Source organism: Phocoena phocoena, chromosome 13, assembly GCF_963924675.1.
Source record: "Phocoena phocoena chromosome 13, mPhoPho1.1, whole genome shotgun sequence".
Lineage (NCBI taxonomy): Eukaryota > Metazoa > Chordata > Mammalia > Artiodactyla > Phocoenidae > Phocoena > Phocoena phocoena.
Window position 1 is genome coordinate 52,631,175 of NC_089231.1, and position 16,370 is coordinate 52,647,544.

General features: G+C 35.9%; 1 protein-coding gene across 1 annotated transcript in view; it reads left to right on the plus strand.

Moving 5' to 3' along the window:
- The window catches only part of ROCK1 (Rho associated coiled-coil containing protein kinase 1), a 146,066-nt gene that overhangs the window by 19,205 nt on the left and 110,491 nt on the right, over positions 1-16,370 (plus strand). The gene's annotated exons all lie outside the window — the stretch shown is intronic.

Consider the following 16,370-nt stretch of genomic DNA (forward strand, 5'->3'; position numbering starts at 1 on the left):
GTTCCCCTTTCTGTTGTCTTCCCACAGGTCCCTGGGGCTCTGTTCATTTAAAAACAATTTTTTTTTTCCTTTGTTGATTAGATCATTTTTACTGATGTATCTTCAGGTACAGGCGTACCTCATTTTATTGTGCTTTGCTTTTTTGCACTTCACAGATACTTTAATTTTTACATGTTTGTGACAACGCTGTGTTCATCAAGTCTGGTGGTGCCATTTTTCCAACAACATTTGCTCACGTTGTGTCTTTATGTTGCATTTTGGTAATTCTTGCAACATTTCAACCTTTTTCATTATTATATTTATTATGGGGATCTGTGATTAGTAATCTTTGATGTTAGTACCATGACTACTGAAGGCTCAAATGATGGTTAGCATTTTTTAGCAGTAGGGTATTTTAAAATTAAGGTGTGTGCATTGATTTTTAGATATAATATTATTGCACAGTTAACTGCAGTATAGCATAAACATAAATTTTATATGCACTGGGAAACTAAAAAATTCGTATGACTGGCTTTATTGCAATATTTGCTTCATTGTGGTAGTCTGGAATCAAACCCACACCATCTCCAATGTATGCCCGCATACTGAGTCTTTTCTCTTGTCATCTCTGTGTTGCTTTTGAGCTTATCGAGGGTGTGCTTTTCATTTTGGTCATTGTATTTTTCCCTTCTGAATTTTCCATTTAGTTCTTTTTTTATTGCTTACACTGTCTAACCATTAATTCCAAGTGTTTGCCCTTATTTTGGGGAGCATTTTAATAATAGCTGTTTTAAAATAATAGCTGTTTTAAAAGTCTTTGTTAGTCTTTGTTAGATAATTCCAACCTGTGTGTCATTTTGCTATTGGCATCTGTCATTTGTCTTTAACTTTTTGTTTTGAAATAATTACAGATTTACAGGAAGTTACAAATATAGTGCAGAGAGGTCTAGTGCACCCTTCACCCAGTTTCCCTTGATGGTTACATTATGCATAACCTTGGGACAGTATCAAAACCAGCAAATTGCAATTGGTTTGATGTGTGTGTACAGTTCTGTGCCATTTTTCCACATGTGTAGATTCCTGTAGCCACTGCTACAATCAAGATACAGAACTATTCCATCACCACAAAGATTTCCCTGTGTTACTTCTATATAGTCATATCCCCCCACCCCCCATATCCCTAACCCCTGGAAACCACTAATCTGTTCTCCATCTGTATAATTTTATCATTTGAAGAATGTTATTAGAAAAAAATCATACAGTATACAACCGTTTGAGATTGTTTTTTTCACTCCTCATAAAGCCCCTGAGATCCATCCCCATTGTTGCAGGAATCAGTAGTTCATTCCTTTTTATAGCAGGGTATCATTCCATAGTGTGGATATACCACAGTCTGTTTAGCCATTTACCTACTGAAGATAATTTTTGTTGTTTCCATTTTTTGGCTATTAGAGATAAAGCTGCTATGAGCATTTGTGTGCAGGTTTTTGCATGTACAGTGTTTTCATTTCTCTGGGATAAATGCCCATGAGTGCAAATGTTAGGTCATATGATACTGGCTGTAAAACTATTTTCCAGAGTAGCTCTACCATTTTATATACCACCCTGCAATGTATGAGAGAGACAGTTTCTCTGCATTCTCATCAGCATTGGTATTGTAACTATTTTTCATATTAGTTGTAATGAGTATATAGCGATATTTCATAATGACTTTAATTTCCATTTATTTAATGGCTAATGATATTTAGCATCTTTTCATGCAGTTATTTGCCAGTCAGTACATCCTCTTTGGTGAAATGTCTGTCTATATCTTTCTCCCATTTTCTAATCAGATTTTGTTTTGTTTTTAACATCTTTATTGGAGTATAATTGCTTTACAATGGTGTGTTAGTTTCTGCTTTATAGCAAAGTGAATCAGCTATACATATACATATATCCCCATATCTCCTCCCTCTTGGGTTTCCCTCCCACCTTCCCTATTCCACCCCTCTAGTTAGTCACAAAGAACCGAGCTTATCTCCCTGTGCTATGTAGCTGCTTCCCACTAGCTATCTATTTTACATTTGGTAGTGTATATATGTCCATGCCACTCTCTCACTTTGTCCCAGCTTACCCTTCCCTCTCCCCGTGTCCTCAAGTCCATTCTCTATGTCTGCGTCTTTATTCCTGTCCTGCCCCTAGGTTCTTCAGAACCAATTTTTTTTTTTTTAATTCCATATATGTGTTACCATAGAGTATTTGTTTTTCTCTTTCTAACTTTATTTTGTATGACAGACTCTGGGTCCATCCACCTCACTACAAATAACTCAGTTTTGTTTCTTTTTATGGCTGAGTAATATTCCATTGTATATATGTGCCACATCTTCTTTATCTGTTCATCTGTTGATGGACACTTAGGTTGCTTCCGTGTCCTGGCTGTTGTAAATAGAGCTGCAATGAACATTGTGATACATGACTCTTTTTGAATTATGGTTTTCTCATCGTATATGCCCAGTAGTGGGATTGCTGGGTCGCATGGTAGTTCTATTTTTAGTTTTTTAAGGAACCTCCATACTGTTCTCCATGGTGGCTGTATCAATTTATATTCCCACCAGCAGTGCAAGAGGGTTCCCTTTTCTCCACACCCTCTCCAGCATTTATTGTTTGTAGATTTTTTGATGATGGCCATTCTGACTGGTGTAAGGTGATACCTTATTGTAGTTTTGATTTGCATTTCTCTAATGATGAGTTATGAGTGATCTTGAGCATCGTTTCATGTGTTTGTTGTCAATTTGTATATCTTCTTTGTAGAAATGTCTATTTAGGTCTTCTGCCCACTTTTGGATTGGGTTGTTTGTCTTTTTGATATCAAGCTGCATGAGCTGCTTGTAGATTTTGGAGATTTGTCAGTTGCTCAGATTGTTTTTTATTGTTGAGTTTTGAGAGTTATTCAATTATTCTAATATATATGGTTTGCAAAAGATTTTCCCCAGTATTTGGCTTGTCTTTTCATCCTTTTACCTGGATCTTTTGCAGAGCAAAAGTTATTTTCGACAAAGTCCAATTTATCAAAAATTTTTTAGATTTTTAAAATACATTTTGTGTCATGTTTCAGAAGCTTTCACTAAGTTGTAGTTCTCAAAGATTTTACCCTGTTTTCCTAAACACTTTAACATTTAAATGAGTGATCCAATTTGAGTTAATTTTTGTGTGAGGTGTGAAGTTTAGATTGAGGTTCATTTTTTTAATGGATATCCAATTCTCCAAAACCATTTATTGAAAAGACTACCTTCCTCCATTGAATTGCTTTTGTACCTTGTCAAAAATCACTTGGCTATACTTGTGTGGGTCTGTTTCTTGGTTTTCTATTCTGTTCCATTGATCTATACAGTTGGCCCACTGTATCCACAGTTTCCACATCCACAGATTCAACCAACTGCAGGCTGAAAACAGTCTGGGAAAAAAAATCCAGAAAGTTTCAAAAAGCAAAACTTGTATTTGCCTGTAGTCAGCAGTTATTTACATAACATTTACATTGTAATTGCAACTATTTACATAGCATTTTCATTGTATTAGGTATTATAAGTAATCTAGAGATGATTTAAAGTATAGGGGAGGATGTGTGGATGATATATACAAAGGCTATGCTTCCCCCCCCCCCCCCCCCCCCCCCCGCACCGTGCAGCTTGCAGGATCTTAGTTTCCAGACTGGATGGAACCGGGCTCCAGCAGTGAAAGCACCAAGTCCTAGCCACTGGGCTACCAGGGAATTCCACTGTGCCATTTTATTTAACGGACTTGAGCATCTTTGGATTTAGGTATTTGCAGGGGTCCTAGAAACAGTCCCCCAGAGATGCCAAGGGAGTACTGTATGTGTGTCCTTCCATGAGTAGCGCACACTGTCTTGATTATTGTAGCTGTGTAGGTCTTAAACTTGGGTACGGTTATTCCTACACATTATTCTTTCTCAAAATTGTTGTAGCTTTTCTAGTTCCTTAGCTTTTCCATATAAATTTTAGAACAATCTTGCCTATATCTACAACATGTACAAAAACTCTTGCTGGGATTTGATAGGAATTGTGTTAAACCTATACGTCAGTATTGGGAGGATTGATGTCTTTACTATGTTGAGTCTTCCAATCCATGAACACCATATGTCTCTCCATTTATTTAGATCTTTTAAAAATTTCTTTCATCAGTATTTTGTAGTTTTCAGCATAAATTCTATATTTGCTTTGTTAGATTTATTCCTAAATATTCTTTTTTCATCTGAGTAAATGTAAATGGCATTGCGTTTTTAATTTTGGTTTCTTCATGTTCATTGCTAATATACAGAAATACAGTTGTTTTTGAATGTTGATCTTATATCGTATGACCTTGTGGAACTCACTTATTAGTTCTAGGTGTTTTTTTGTTTATTTTTGTGCTGTAGCTTCCTTGTGATTTTCCTCATAGACAATAATACCATCTGTAAATATGGACAATTTTATTTCTTCTTTTCTGATATGTATGCCTTTTATTTCCCTTACTTTATTGAGCTGGCTCTGAGTTCCAGTGCTATGTTAAATTAAGAGTGTGAGAAAGGACATCCTTGCCTTGTTCTTGATTTTTGATGTGAGGGATATCATAGATTTTTGCCATTAAGTATGATGTTAGTTTCAGGTTTTTTTGTAGATGTTCTTTATAAGTTGAGGAAGTTCACCTCTATTTCTAGTTTTCTGAGAATTTTTCTCATGAATAGGAGTTGGATTTTGTCAAATACTTTTTATGCATCTGTTAATATCATGTGATTTTTCTTCTTTAGCTTGTTCATGTAGTAAATTATATATGAAGAGAACTTTTAAGATATACTCTCTTAGCAGCTTTCAAATATTCAACACAGTATTGTTAACTGTAGTCACTACTGTACATTACATCCCCAGGACTTATTCATCTTATACTGGAAGTCCAAGCCCTTATTTTACAACTAAGACCTCTTTTCATTCTAGTCCAGTATCCCTTCTTAGAGCAGCTAATGACTATTGTCATTGCCTCTGTGTGTGTGTGTGTGTGTGTGTGTGTGTGTGTGTGTGTGTGTGTGTGTGTGAGTGTTGGAATGTGAACGGGCGCCAGCCATCACTGTGGTAGAAGATGGAAGCCTCTTCAGGCTTGAGTCATTCTTGGCTCAGGGGTCTTCACATAATGAGGTTACTATCACACAAGCTGAAGAGGCTTCAAAGGAAAGAATTTCTTTCCAATCATAAGTCTGAGAGCTTTGGTACACAGGTAGATGCCACTGATTTTATCCTGGGCAACTTACGATGTAATCTTACGTTCCAGAATTAGAATTTAACAATGAAGGTTCATCATATTCTTCCAACCAAATGGGGGAAACAGGCTTCTTTACCTATTATGCTTTTGTGTGTATTTCTTTGTATAGCTTTTTTATTTGGTTACTCTAGGTATTCAATTAGACATATATAACTTACCACATTTGATTGGTGTTGACATTTTATTAGTTCGAGTGAAGGGTAGGGTTATCTTCTTTATGTTCCTTTACCGTCCTAGTATATAATATATTCATCTTTAATGTCTTTTTATTTGAGAAACAATGAGAAACAGTCAGGTCATATTAAAATTTTTTGCTTCAACTTTCAAGAGAATGAAAGTGTGTTGTATTTTCCTGTATTTTTACTTTTTCATTCATTCTTCCTCTTATCCCAAGATTCTTTCTTTTATCATTTTCTATTTGAAGAATTTCCTTTAATATTGTATGTCAGCTACATTGTTTTAGGATAGGTCTGCTTGTCACAAATCACTTAGTTTTTTGTCATCTGAGATTATCTTGTTTGTTTTTTTTTTTTTGGATATAAAATTCTACTTTGACAGGTTTTTGTTGTTGGTTTGGATTTCTTTGGATATATCCTGTTAGGTTCTTCAATCTAGAGGTTTATGTCTTTTGCCAAATGTAGGGAATTTTTAGCCTTCATTTATTTCAGTCTTTTTTAGTCCCACTATCTTTTCTCCTTCTGGACCTCCAGTGATATTAAATCTTTTGTTACGATTACCCAGGTCTCTGAGTCTCTGTTCATTCTTTTTTTCCCCACCATGATCAAGGTCTAGTCTTATGAAAATTTGTATAGGAACTTTAAAAAGATAACAGCGAGCTGTTTACTTTTATTTTAAACAATATTATTTTATTTTTTAATTCAACAGCAAAATACAATCATTCTGAAAAATTATACCACGTTGTAACTATATGTGCTGATTAGGGTGACATGAAGCACACATGGCAAGTGAGTCATTTTGCTGCCTTTGAAGGGAAGCATTGCTTTACATCCCTTTCCTCTTTATTAAATAGTCAAGATCACACACTGGTGTTTATTAAAATAACCAATAGATTTGGCTCTTTGACAAGTACCAACCTAATGGTAACAAGGACTCAAAAATGAAGATTCCCCAAGCCATTTCTACGACTCAATAAAAGGCTTTAGACTGGGAGGGGAAAGTGCATTTCATTTTTTATTAGTCAAGTATAGTTGGCTGGAAATCAACTTGTTTTTCTCACTTTCATTTACAAATTTGATGAGCTGGTTTTTTTGAAAAATGTTTTTATACTACTGCTAACTAAACATATGACGTGCTTTATTTTTCCCCAACTTTATTTTTCCCCAAAGAAACGAATCAGACACTTGAAGGAAAAATTTGAAAAATAAACTCTCTCCTGCAAAACAAAATCGAATCACCTGAACTTTTTCAGTTATTCATGCCAACACAAAGTCTAGCTTGTGTTCACCCATACCTATAAACTGTTAAAGTGATAGGGAGGCAGATCCTCTTTGAAATTATCCATGAGTATATTTCTGTGACTTCTTAGGATATATCAGTTTCTTACAATACAACAGACCTATGTGGTAGTTATTGTTGTTATCCTTATTTTACAGATGAGAACATTGAGGCTGTGAAGGGTTAGATAACTTGCTTAAGATCACGGTGACTATTAAGTGTTCTAGATTGGAATATGACTCCGTGCCCTTTTGACAGGATACTGATTATATAGAAGTCTTTTTCTTTTTTATAAGGTTGATGTATCAACTTTGTATCTTAATTCTGTCCTCCCTTACATTTTTTTTGGAACCTCGCTTAATCATTTTTATTCTATAAAAATATGTCTCTTCTACCTAAAAGTATTTCATCAAATATAGGTTTTAAATCATGCAAGCTTCTAATCTTTCTCATTTCTTTTGGCCATTATTTCATTTGTTCCTTTTCCATTAACTTTTCTACCCATTATAAGCTGGTTTATGCCCCTTCCACTCTGAGAAGCATTCTATTTAAGGTTGATACTGACCTTTAAAAGAAGAATTTCCCCAAGAGTCTCACTCCAGCTTCTCTGGGCCTAGATGGTCTATTGTATGTCTCTACCATAATCTCTTGCCTCAGGAGTCTGTGGGGTTTATAGTTGTCACGTAGCTTTTATGAGCTGTTCCCCCACTGCTTTGTCTACCTGTATTCTTAGTTACACAAAACAGAAAGGTCCTTGCCTTGGTCCTTCAGGCATCCCCCAGATGGGTTAAAACAGACATACATAATAGTCTACAAATACAGTCTTACTCTGCTCCCTCAGGTTCAAGGTGGGGGAAGTGGGAACCAATCTGTTACCTACTCAAGACCCAGACCACCCCCACTCCTGGAGAGAGTGGGGTAACAGTGAGTAAACATGTCACAAAGCTTTCCTACCATTTGAATTTGGCTTTTACATGATTGGATATTTGCTTGATTGCTCTTAACCTTTGTTTTCCTGAGCTCTTACAAAGTTGGTTCAGAGAGCTTCTGGGTTTTTTTTCACATTTCTTTAGGGGAATGAGAGTTTGGAGTTTCCTAGTCTGCCATTTTGCTGATGTCCAATAGTGAGTTTTTTTAAAAGTTGTGGCAAAATATATATAACTTGAAACTTATTTTAATTACTTCTGAGTGTACAGTTCAGTGGCATTATATTGTTGTATAACTATCATCAGTGACATTTTAATCACAAATTATTTGCCTCCTTTTGCATTTTTCATTCTAGTTGACCTCATGGTGGCATTTTGCTTTGCTCTTAAGTTCCTTCTAGAGTTAGTTCAGCTTTCATGTTGCTATTATATCTCCCTTCCCCACCTCTCTTATTGCTCATTGGTCACGTTTGCTCTGCTTATCTCTCAGATGTTAATGTTTCCCAGAACGCTATTGTTCACTCTTTTTCCATTTTCCCCTTTGTTTACACTTGTTGGGTAATTGCATCTGTTATCGTGGATTCAGTGTATTCTCATGACTTCCAAATCTATATCACAGTCCAGTCTCTCTGTTGAACTCAAAACTCATATTTTTAACTGCCATCTAATTATCCATAAAATGGCAGCTATCCTACAGGGACCTCAAATTCAGTATATCTAACATCTTTATCTTTTCTCTCCAGATTGTATTCTCTGCCTTGGTTAATGAAGTCACTATCTTCTTACTTAAACTAGAAGATAGATAGTCATTCTTATAATTATATAATCATTCTTAATCCTTCCTGTCCCTCTTTCAGTCATTCATCAGGTTCTTTTGCTTCTAATCCTCCATTCCTATTGCCCCAGTTTAGTTCAGACTTGTATTGATATCTTCCTATGCTTGTATTACCACAGTGTCCTCCTAATTGCTTCCTTTTCCACCTGTCTCTTCCTGTTCTAATCTGCTGTCTTTATCATTGTCAGACTTTGATAAAATAAAAAACAGTCATGTCACTCTTCGTCTCCCCAAAATTCCTGTGGTTCCAAGTGGATATCATAAGATAAATACTGAAATTCTTAGCATGGTATGTTATACCTTTAATACACATTCTGTAATCCATCTTCAGAGCATTGTTTCCTGTACCTCCTCCTTCTCACCCTATGGAACCAGAGCATCCTACTCTCATTCTCTAAACTTTTCTTGCCTTTCTTCTCTCTAGATTGCCTTGCCCCACCTCCAACTTACTCTTTCTGAATTCTCTTCTTTAAAGATCAGCTCAAACAAATGGAACCTAATTAAACTTAAAAGCTTTTGCACAGCAAAGGAAACCATAAAAAAAAACGAGAAGACAGCCTACGGATTGGAAGAAAATAGATTAATTTCCAAAATATACAAACAGCTCATACAGCTTAATATCAAGAAAACAAACAATCCAATCAAAAAGTGGGCAGAAGGGACTTCTTGGTGACGCAGTGGTTAAGAATTCGCCTGCCAGTGCAGGGGAAATGGGTTCGAGCCCTGGTTCAGGAAGATCCTGCATACCGTGGAGCAACTAGGCCCATGCACCACAACTGCTGAGCCTGCGCTCTAGAGCCCGTGAGCCACAACTGCTGAGCCCACGTGCCACAACTACTGAAGCCCACGCACCTAGAGCCTGTGCTCTGCAACAAGAGAAGCCACCACAATGAGAAGCCCATGCACTGCAATGAAGAGTAGCCACCACTCGCCGCAACTAGAGAAAGCCTGCGTGCAGCAACGAAGACCCAAAGCAGCCAAAAATAAATAAATAAATTAATTAATTAAAAAAGGGCAGAAGACCTAAGTAGACATTTCTCCAAAGAAGACATACAGAGGGCCAATAGGCACATAAAAAGATGCCCAGCATCGCTAATTATTAGAGAAATGCAAATTAAAACTACAATGAGGTATATTCTCACACTGGTCAAAATGGCCATCATTGAAAAGTCTACAAATAATAAATGCTGGAGAGGGTGTGGAGAAAAATGAACCCTCTTTACGCTGTTGGTGGGAATGTAAATTGGTGTAACCACTATGGAGAACAGTATGGAGATTCCTCAGAAAAACTAAAAATAGAGTTACCATATGATCCTGCAATCCCACTCCTGGGCATATATCCAGAGAAAACTCTAATTGGAAAGGATACATGCACCCCAGTGTTCATAGCAGCACTATGTACAATAGCCAAGACATGGAAGCAACCTAAATGTCCATCGACAGATGAATGGATAAAGAAGATGTGGTATATATATATCAGTACAATTGAATATTACTCAGCCATAAAAAACAATGAAATACCTAGATATTATCATATTAAATGAAGTAAATCAGACAGAGAAGGACAAATATCACATGATATCACTTATATATGGAATCTTAAAAAATAATACAAATGAACTTATTTACAAAACAGACTCACAGACATAGAAAACAAACTTATGGTTACCAAAGGAGATTGGGGAGTGGAGATAAATTAGGAGTTTGGGATTAACTCATACTACTTTATATAAAATGGATAAACAACAAGCACAGGGAACTATATTCAATATCTTGTAACAACTTATAATGGAAAAGAATGTGAAAAAGAACAGACAGATAGATATAAGTATAACTGCATCACTGCTGTACACCTGAAAGTAACACAACGTTGTAAATTAACTATACTTCAATATAAAAAAATGGTTATAGAGAAAAAAAATCAACTCATATTTCATCTCTTTTATGAAGCCCCAATTGATTAAGCAGTCCTTTCTCTGTGTAGTATCTAGTTTGTAACACTGAGGATCCTGTATTATTTACTTTTTCTACCTACTAACCAGTGAACTTGCAGAGACAGGAAGTATTTTACTATTACTATCTTCATTATTATTACTATTACTATCTCTGTTTTCCTACAGAGGAGGAGGCTGACTTAAATAATTACAGTGTAACAAGTACGGTAATTCCTAAATAGGAAGCACATAGGTGTTTTATTTTTTAACATTTTCTCAGAGTGTTGGGGAAGGCAGCACAAACATTTGAGGCAGTCTAAACATAAATATTCACATCCCAGCTGGAGAAAAGAGCAGGTGCAAAGGCAGTGGGATAGAGTGAGCATGGGCCATTTGGGAGATGACTGGTAGCACACTGTGGCTCAAGCCTAGATATATGTATATACAGAATATGAGGGTGGAAAGGTATAGTTTGAGATTGATTGGGAAGGGCCACTGTATGTTTTACTAAGTATTTGGAATACTTAATTTTTTGTACTATAGTTGTCCTAGGGAATATTGGCATGTATGTAGTATAGTCACATTGGTTAAACGGATTTTAATTGTATTTAATATCAGAAGTTGTTAAAATTCCCTGAGGAAAATCTGTTTCCATTTTCATATCAGTGATTTAATTTTGAGAAATTTCTTATCTCTTTACCTAACAAAGAGATTAACATGGACCCAAAATATTTTCTTCAAATGGTACATCCTCTGTCATCAAACATTTGACAGCAGTCAAAAAAAAAGAAAAAAAAGTCAGCCTATTTTAGAAGCAGTTTGGTTTTCAGAAGCCCTGTTTTTTTCCCCCCCTAATGTTTATTTATTTATTTGGCTGCGTCGGGTCTTAGTTGCGGCATGTGGTGGGGAGGGGTCTTTTCGTTGCAGCTCATGGGCTTCTCTAGTTATGTTGCACGGGCTTAGTTGCCCCACGGCATGTGGGATCTTAGTTCCCTGACCAGGGATTGAACATGTGTCCCCTGCATTGGAAGGCGGATTCTTAACTGCTGGACCACCAGCGAAGTCCCAGAAGCCCTGGTTTTACTGCCATAGTTTTAATGGATTTTTTTTTTTCAGTGTGTCAAAAAATATTTCTTATTTAGAAATAAGTAACAATTTTGATTTTGAAATTTTACAAATTCAAAAAACAAATTGATGCTTTTAATACATAATATATTTTCCTTTCTTAGTGCCATTATAGTCTCATATCTTATAACAAATGTATTATTACTAATGGATCTAATCCTAAATGATATTTTACACAGGAATCTTACTTTTGTAATTTAAAACTATCCAGAGACTAAAGTTTGCAGAGGTGTTCAGTTGAATAATTTTCTTCTGTTTCTCCTTTGCTTAAACTCTGTTGTGAGATAACACAACTGGTGCTTTTCCCCCTCCTAATACCAGCACTTCTTAAGAAATGTGAAATGTCCATTCTTTAGAGATTCTTGTAAAATGTTATACTTGTCATTAATTATGCCTGCCTTTGTGTGTTTATGTGAAAATACTTCTCTAGTGTGACTAGCTTCTTTCAAAATACACTGCTATAACTGGCCTACTATCATTTTTCAAATATAAGTAGCAAAGAATTTAATTATTGTAATTCTTTGACATTGATTGACTCCTCTCCTACGTTTTCTCCTCTGTAATTCTTATACTGATGATTAAGCTATATGATGGACATGTGAAAGTAGAGGGTAGCTTTCCTTCCTGCATAAATCTTAAAATTGAGTGAAGGAGCAGTGGGACTATGTGCTTTGACTGCCATTCCTTGTGAATTGTTTTTGCACTTGGAAGAATGTTAATTTCTATTAAGGTCCTGAATTCTCATTCTAGAATATGGACTTTAGGAAGTGGGAAGTCTTATTCTCCATTATTTTAGAGAACTTCAGAGTGTTGAATAGACTAAGTCAGGATTCCTTGGCCCACTTTGTGGTTGGATATGGACATTTCTTACCTTGTGTAGCTTCTCTACTTCATTAAAAGTGGAAGCCTGTATCCCTCCCCCCAACCCCAGTGTTTTGACTCCCCTTAGCCTCTGTTGGTATATGCCTTAGATTATGCTAGAAGAATACCTTCTTCCCCATTTTATTTCTCTGATAAGAGGCATATAATTTTTACTTATGAGTGTTTCTGAAAAGCCATATACCGTCTCCTACGTCTGTAAAATTAAAGTGTATGGTGATAGGTCCAGACACCTAGTGACCATAAACAGCGGAGGCAGGTAGTTTTCCATTAACAAATGCATGATTGAATTCTTGGTCAAGCAAAAGTCAGATGCCTTATGTAAAAAACAAAAAAAATTTTAGTTATATATGGGATTACTACATTGGGAACAGTTTAACATCATGACCTGCGATTTACTCTTAAGGTTTTATGACCACATGATTAAAATATCTGTTTTCTCTTTATGTCATTTCTATCAGTAGTGAGACTAACTTGTAGAACTTTCAAATGTCATCTAGAGAAATAAAGGAAAGAGTGGGAAGTGGGACTGTTTAATGGTCAAACACTTCATACACTTCACTCATTTAACTCTCACAAATCCTTTCTGAGTTGTAGTTAGTTATTCCCATTTTACAAAAGAGAAAACAGAGGCTCAGGAAGGTTATGTGACTTGTCCTTCCAACAGTAATATGTAAATATACTATGTTTATTTTTTTAATTTAAAATGTTTTATTTTTTCATGGTTGAATTCTTTTGACCCATCTGGAATTCACTTAATTATTAGTATGAATCAAAAATCATTCTTCTCCCATAGTGCCATGCAGTTATACAAACAACATTTACCAAAGAGTGACACTTTTTGTCAGCCCCGTCTTGCCCCTGATCTCACTATTTGAATGGATGATCCTCTCAGTGCAATAAATCCTATAGCTCCTACATCGATTCAGTGGCATTTAATGAACTCTTACTGTGTATTTCAGGATGCTTTTAGTCACAAGAAATAGAAGATCCAATGTAAATTGAGTTAAGCCATAAGGAAAAAGTATTATCTCGAGAAAGCATGGGAAGAATAGGTTCCAGAGTAGATTAATTCAGTGGTTCAACAAACATCATCAGAGACCCAGGTTCTTTCCATCTTTTGTCTCTGTCATCCTCCTTGTGTTTGGCTTTTTCTCCTGCCAACCTCCCTTGAGGCCCCAGGGTGGCTGCTGTTGTTTAAGGTGTCACATACAGATATAGCAGTTTCTCATGAAAGGAGAGACTATGTCTGACGTGTATCTCTTTCAAGAGAGAAGAAACTTTCCCCAGAAACCTTTCTATAGGTTTTTGCCTCATGTTACATGTGTCAGATTATTACCATGTTCCTGTACTTAAGCTGAACACTGGCAAGAGTAATAGGCCTCCATGTTTAGCTTAGATTAGACTAATTAGAAGTGACCTCCTGGAGTTGGGGAAGGTCTCTCCCTTCTTGGATGCTTGTAGTCTCATGGAGGAGGGTGGATAGCCCAAACAAAATCAAAGTTGAATGAGGAAAGTAGAAGGGGGAAATAATTGTTGGGGTAGGAGAGTCAACAGTGCCTGCCATGCTGTGAGTAAAACGTGTTGCTCAGTTCTGGGGCTTAGCTTACTCACAGCATCTGAAATTAGCTGTGAAGATTAAAGTAAAAAATAACTCTAATACAGGAGAACTGTTAGATTTAATAGGTAGTTTAGGGAGGGTCATGCAGAAGAGGTAATAGTGGTGTATTAGGGAAAACGTAGTATTTTGAGCCAGAACACTAGGTTTGAGTCCTAACCAGTGTACTTTCTAGTTTTAATTAGAAGAATGACTTGTGATTTTCTATTAATTTTTGAACAGTACATCTTGGATTTAAATATACATGTTTATTCTCAATTCCTAACTTCATTTTAAAGAGATTCAGGATTTTTAAATCATGTTTTTATCATGGTCATGTTATTTCTATAACGACTAGACTAAGAGTTCATATTTTGATTATAACACAGCTTACTAACTAGCTGTGTGGCATTGGACAAGTCAGTTAATATTTCTGATTGTTATTTGCCTTAGCTATGAAATGAGGTGGTTAAACACGTTATTTTTTGAGGTTCTTTTCTAACAGTTAGTAATTAAAAAAAAACTTATTTGGAATAAAATTGGAGGCAGTTGTTTTTGGTATATTTACTGAAGAGAGCGTGTTGTAAGTAAAATTTAATACACATTTTCCTCACTTTTTTTTTTTTCCGGTGCGCGGGCCTCTCACTGTTGTGGCCTCTCCCATTGTGGAGCACAGGCTCCTGATGCGCAGGCCCAGCGGCCATGGCTCACGGGCCCAGCCGCTCCACGGCACGTGGGATCCTCCCGGACCGGGGCATGAACCCATGTCCCCTGCATCGGCAGGCGGACTCCCAACCACTGCGCCACCAGGGAAGCCCTTTCCCTCACTTTTTAATGTTTTATTTGATAACTAGAAAACAGTATAAGCTGTTACAAATTTAGGTGTTCTGAACCTTTTAAAACTGGGAAGTGTCTTTAGAAGTAGATGTGTACTGAGAGCTCTTAAAATAATAGTTATTATAAGATATAATAATATGTTGATTTTATTGCATTATGCCTACTTGCATTTCCCAGATGACTTTATCAAAATTCAGCCTAAAATTGTGTAGCTAATATTATTTGTACTACTCTATAATCGGTATAATTTTTTGGAGTGACACGATGCAGTGAAACTTAGTATCTAATCTAAGAACAGTATTATTTCTTGAGTAATATAATTGCCTTTGCTGTGGAGCATAAACCATAGAATCATTGGTTTAATGTACATTTTATGCACACTTGTTCAGGACATTTTGCTAGGTGCTGTGGGAGAAAATGAGATTTAACTGTGGTTTCTGCCTCAAAGAAGTTAAAACCTAGTCAAATGGGTGTGTATATATATATTTAATTTACCTTTTCCTAGAAAATAGTGAGTTCATACATTTATTGATTGGCTTTCAGTTTAGAATAGACCAGGTAAAGGTTCTTGTCTCTTTATTGTAAAAATAATTAACAGAAATATTCAAATGATTTATAAGACTCTAAGAAATGTATCTCAAGGATAGATGAACTTTCTCTAGTGGAGGAACTTTTTCTTCAGATCTGTACAAACCTCTGAATTCTGAAAAGCCAGTGATAGGGTGGGTTGGTCTCTTCAAGCAGTCAACAACATTGGTATTACTAGTCATCTTCTCCATGGTCAGTTTCCAGCCTAAGCAATGATATATTTTAAAACCTATAAGATTTGACTGGGCTTTTTGGTTTCCTAGGGAAATATTTTAAGTACTCTAAAATAGCTGAGTTACTCACACCTTTGGCTTAATACAAAGTATATATCCCCTGGCTTTGATTTCTCCTTCAGCCTCTTATGAACATGACTGTACATGGTCTCCAGAAGGTGTGTTTTCCTTTGCTGCTTCTGTTTTTATATTGTAGCAAACTAAATTTCCCCAGTTAAATAAAATGAAGATTACTTGGGATTATCTGAATGTTTCCTCTGCTCCTACCACATGACAAGGTATAATCTGTATAGATGCATTCCCATTTCAACACTGATTGGTACACCTTCACATAGCCCTGCACTTGCTTAGATAATATTTAAATATCCCTGTAAAAGTAAAAGCCCGTATTTGTCCTTTACTAATAGTTGCTTTAGAAAGTGCTTCAAAGAAAGAAATAGCACTGTTATGAAAACCCAATATATTTATAAAAAACATACCATAAAAATGTATCTAAGTGCAGAATTTATTTTATACTAAACTTCACATTTTAGGAACTAATATTTGATACTACCTTATAAAATATTTGTAGTCAAAAATATGGGCCATTTGTTTTTTATGAGTGTCTGTGAAATAAATAAATGCAGTAGTTAAGGGAAAGTGAAAAGTAAAATTTCCTTCCCTTATATGGGGGGAAAAGGGCATGAGTTGAGG